Here is a 5564-nt window from a genome sequence, read left to right as displayed (position 1 = left end):
GTGCGAGATGAGATTTTCTGAGTTGTCCCGTCATGCTATTTGGTTGGTTCCCAAAGATAGGGAGAGGATTAGGAGGTTCGTTGATGGCCTCACATATCATTTGCGGATTCTTATGACTAGGGAGAGGATGTATGGTCTTTCTTTTGAGGAGGTTGTTGACCTTTCTTAGGATACAGAGTCGATTCGCCGCCAAGAGTGAGTAGAGAGGGAGGCCAAGAGGCCTCGTGGATCCGGTAGTTTAGGTGGTGTTCCTTCTGGAGGTTAGTTTCACCACAGCAGAGGTCGTCCTTTCAGACATGCTCGGACGGCCCGCCCAGCCTACCGTGGTGCATCATCTGGTCATGGTTTTCATATCTCTCAGCAGGGTCACTCATCTCTCAATCCCCTTCCAGCTCAGAGTTTGTCCCGTGCTCCATCGGTTCAGGGCTCGTCTATGGCAGGTTCTTCTACCAGTTATCCTGGTGCTCGGGGCTCCCTTCAGTCCCCACCACCAGCACTAAGGAGTTGTTTTGAGTATAGATAGTTTGGGCATATTTGGAGGTAATGTCCTCGTCATCAGGGAGGTCCAGCGCAACAGAAGGGCTAGGCTGCATCTTCAGCACCAGTTATATCACCACCCACCCAGTCAGCTCGGGGGGAGCTCAGTCAGCTAGGGATCACCCAAGAGGGGGAGGCTGATCAGGTGGAGGTTAGGCCCGCTTCTATGCTCTTCCTGCCAGACTAGATGTCATTGCTTCAGACACAATGATAACAGGTATTGTCTTAGTATGTCACCGAGATGCCTCTGCATTATTTGACCCTAGTTCCACCTATTCATATGTATCCTCATATTTTTCTCATTATTTGGATATGCCCCGTGAGTCTTTAGCTTCATCTGTCATGTATCTCCTTCGGTGGGTGATACTATTAATGTGGACCGTGTGTATAGGACGTGTGTAGTGACCATTAGGTGATTGGAGACTAGAGTGGACTACTGCTTAGTATGGTTGATTTTGATTTGATATTAGGTATGGATTGGTTGTCTCCCTATCATGCTATTTTATACTGCCACGCTAACACTACGACGTTGGAGATGCCGGGGTTGCTTTAGATTGAGTGGCGAGGTTCATTAGATTATGTCCCCAGTAGAGTGATTTCTTACTTGAATGCCCAACGGATGGTTAGGAAGGGTTGTTTATCCTATTTGACTTTTGTGAGAGATGTCAGTGCAGAGACCCCTACTATTAATTCTATTCTGGTGGTGTGCGATTTTCCGAATATGTTTCTTGCAGACCTGTCGGGCATGTCGCTGGACAGGGATATTAACTTTGATATTGATTTGGTGTCGGGCACTCAGCCTATTTCTATTCCACCGTACTGTATGGCACCGGCTGAGTTAAAAGAGCAGCTTCAAGAGCTCCTTGAGAAGGGATTTATTAGGCCTAGTGTGTCACCTTGGGGTGCACCTGTTCTATTTGTAAAGAAGAAGGATGGCACTATGAGAATGTGCGTTGATATAGGCAGTTGCACAAAGTCACAATCAAGAACAAGTATCCTTTGCCATGCATTGATGATCTATTCGACCAGCTTCAGGGAGCGAGGGTGTTCTCCAAGATTGATCTCAGGTCAGGGAATCACCAGTTGGAGATTAGGGACTCATACATTCTTAAGATAGCTTTCAGGACCCAATATGGTTATTATGAGTTCCTTGTGATGTCTTTTGGGCTGACCAATGCCCCAACAGCGTTCATGTATTTGATGAACAGTGTGTTCCAGCCTTATCTCGACTCATTTGTTATTGTATTCATTGATGATATCCTGGTGTACTCTCATAGCCAGGAGGAGCATGCCCAATATTTGCGGATTGTGTTGCAGCGGTTGAGGGAAGAGAAGCTTTATGCTAAGTTATCTAAGTGTGAGTTTTGGCTCAGTTTAGTGGCGTTCTTGTGGCATGTAGTATCCAGTGATGGTATTCAGGTTGATCCGAAGAAGATAGAGGCGGTCTAGAGTTGGCCTAGACCGTCTTTAGCCACAAAGATTCATAGTTTTCTTGGTTTAGCAGGTTATTACCGTCGGTTCATGCAGGATTTCTCTTTTGTTGCATCGCCCTTGACCAAATTTACCCAAAAGGGTGCTCCTTTTAGGTGGTTGGATGAGTGTGAGACGAGCTTTCAGAAGCTCAAGACTACCTTGACCAAAGTTCCAGTGTTAGTTCTGCCATCAGCTTTTGGTTTATATTCAGTATATTGTAATGCTTCTCGGATTGGTTTTGGATGTGTTTTGATGTAGGAGGGTAGAGTGATTGCATATGCTTCTCATCAATTGAAGACCCATGATAAGAACTACCATGTTCACGATTTGGAGTTGGCTGCCATTGTGCATGCATTGAAGATTTGGAGACATTATCTCTATGGTGTGTCTTGTGAGGTGTCTACTGATCATCGTAGCGTCCAGCACTTGTTCAAATAGAAGGATCTCAATTTGAGGCAGTGGAGATGGTGGAAGCTACTAAAGGACTAAGATATTACCATCTTGTATCATCCGGAAAAGGCCAATATGGTGGCCGATGACTTGAGTAGGAAGGCGGTGCGTATGGGCGGTCTTGCATTTATTCCTGTTAGGGAGAGACCTCTTCCGATTGATGTTCAGACTTTGGCCAACCAGCTGGTGAGATTGGATATTTCGAAGCCCAGTGGGGTTCTAGGGTCTCCCTTGTTGGATCGCATCAGAGAGCGCCAGTATGATGATCCTCATTTGCTTGTCCTCAAGGACAAGGTACATCATGATGATGCCAGAGATGTTGTTAGCTTCAAGATTTCACGTATTAATTTTGATGATAACAAACCAAAATAACTATTAATCAAAGAACATTTACTTGTGATAATCTTATTCTTGTACAGGAAAGAAAATGCGGGTAAAAATCCAAACAAATATGGAAAAGAGAATATCTTGTGAAGAATTTATCAAGGTAGATTATTTTTAGAGATTTAATCTAGAAAGAATAGTATTTGAAATATGGAAATTATGGATGGAAAGCTTTTCGACATATTGAAAGGAAAGTTGCCAAAATCATGGAGAAGATCTATTATTTTGTGAAAGAAAGGTACTACAAGAACAAGGAAGATTATATTTTTTATGGAAAGAAAATATATTATGGATGTAGTACAATCTATATTATGGAAAGATATTATTTTCCAAGATCAAGAAAGAAATATTTTGACTTATGTGTTAGAGGGCTCGGATGTGAGTTTCGATGGTTCGGTTAGCTTCGGGAGGTAATTTGGGACTTAGGAGCGTGATCGGAATGAGTTTTGGAGGTCCGGAGTAGATTTAGGCTTGAATTGGTAAAATTGGATTTTTGGCGGTTTCTAGTTGATAGGTGAGATTTTGATATATGGGTTGGAATGGAATTCCGAGAGTTTCAGTAGTTTCATTATGTCATTTGGGATATGTGTGCAAAATTTTAGGTCATTCGGACGTGGTTTGGTTGGGTTTTTTATCAAAAGCGTAATTCGAAAGATTTTGAAAACTTAGGCTTGAATCCGATGTGTTTTGGTTGATTCGATGTTGTTTGAGGTGTTTTGAAGATTGGTACAAGTTTGAATAAGGTTATGGGATATGTTTGTGCCTTTGGTTGAGGTCCCGAGGGCCTCGGGGTGATTTCGGATGGTTGACGGAGAAGTTTGGAATTTTGGTGAGCTGCAGAGTTTTGTTGCTTCTGATATTTCCACACCTGCGAATTGGGGACCGCAGATGCGATCTCGCAGATGCGTGGAAGGAAGCCGCAGAAGCGGAATAGATCTACGGAGGCTGGAAAACCGCAGAAGCAGTTAGTGGACCGCACCTGCGATGGCGCAGGTGCGGCTGGTGCATCGCAGATGCGGATCGGGGCAGAATAAGTGATAACCGTAGAAGCGGCTCTTTGTCTGCAAATGCGGTATCGCAAAAGCGGGTATATGGCTGCAGATGCAAAAATGCCCGGGTCAGAAGGTATAAATTGTGTCCTTCGTGATTTTTGAGCTATTTCACCATTTCTAAGTCGGCTTTGGAGATTTTTGGACGATTTTGAAGAGGTATTTCAAGGGAACTTCATTGAGGTAAGGATTTTGGACCTAAAACTCGTTCCTATGATATTATTTCACGGATTAGAGCCATAATTAATGGAAATTAAGGGTTAAAATTGGGGAAACTAGGGCTTGGTATTGGAGACCTAGACTTGAGGATTTGAGGGACCTATTGTGGTCGGCTTTTGGTACTTTTGATATGTATGAACTCATGGGGAGATAAGAAACCCATTGATGTGAATTTTATCGAATTCCGAAACATGGGCCCGAGGGTCGGGTTTTGGTAATTTCGGAATTTAAATTGTAAATTGACTATTTTCGCTTGGGCTTCGTTCTCTTAGCATATTTTGACGCTGTGATTCTGATTGTGGATAGATTCGACGTGAGTGGAGGCCGATTCGAGGGGCAAAGGCATCGCGGGCTAGAGATTTGACCGGATTGAGGTGAGTAATTATTGTAAATGATGTCTTGAGAGTATGAAACCCTGGATTGCACATCGTAGTGCTATATTGAGGTAACGTACACGCTAGATGACGAGCGTGGGGTCGTGCACTATTAGGATGTGACATCATTTACTACAGCTGCAGCTACTTCTCAGGCCGGGGGAAGCAATCAGACTCCCACTGGTCGCACATCTGAGCAGGTCATGTAGGGATTTCAGACACCGGCATCCAGCCCAGCCGGTTGCAGCTGCGCAGGACTATGTAGTTCCTGCCATGCTAGAGGACGAGCAGCGTAGGTTAGAGAGGTTTGGTAGACTTCAGCCTCCAACCTTCAGCGGTGCAGAGGGCGAGGATGCCTAGGGTTTCTTGGATAAGTGTTAGATGATGCTTCGTATAGCGGGTATTTTGGAGACCAGCGGGGTCGCTTTCCCTACTTATCAATTTTTTGGAGCTGCCTTCACTTTGTGGGAGACATTTGAGAGGCGTAGGCATGTTGGTGTAGCACCCCCTACTTGGCAATAGTTCTCTGTTCTCTTTCTGGGGAAGTATGTGTCGTAGTCTCGTAGAGAGGAGCTGCATAGGGAGTTTGAGTGGTTGCGCCAGGGAGAGATGACTGTGACGCAGTATGATATGAGGTTCTCCGAGTTAGCTCGTCATGCTATTTGGTTGGTTCCGACAGATAAAGAGAGGATTAGGAGGCTTGTTGATGGCCTCACTTATCAGCTTCGTATTCTCATGACCAGGGAGAGGGTGACTGGTGCTACTTACGAGGAGGTTGTGGATATTGCCTGTGAGAATGAGTTTGTTCATCACCAAGAGAGAGAGGAGAGGGAGGCCAAGAGGCCTCGAGGATCTGGCAGTTATAGTGGTGCTCCGTCGAGAGGTCAGTTTTAGCACAGCAGAGGCCGTCCATTCAGGCATGCTCAGCCAACTCGCCTAGGTTATCGTGGGGCGTCATCGGGTCATGGTTCTCACGGTTATCATCAGGGCCAGTCATTACTTAGTGCCCTTCCAGCTCAGAGTTCATCCCGTGCTCCATCAGTTCAGGGCTCTTCTATGCCAGGTGCATTAGCTAGTC

Source organism: Nicotiana sylvestris, chromosome 1 (genome assembly GCF_000393655.2).
Source record: "Nicotiana sylvestris chromosome 1, ASM39365v2, whole genome shotgun sequence".
In the NCBI taxonomy this organism is placed as follows: domain Eukaryota; kingdom Viridiplantae; phylum Streptophyta; class Magnoliopsida; order Solanales; family Solanaceae; genus Nicotiana; species Nicotiana sylvestris.
This window is presented reverse-complemented; position numbering follows the sequence as displayed.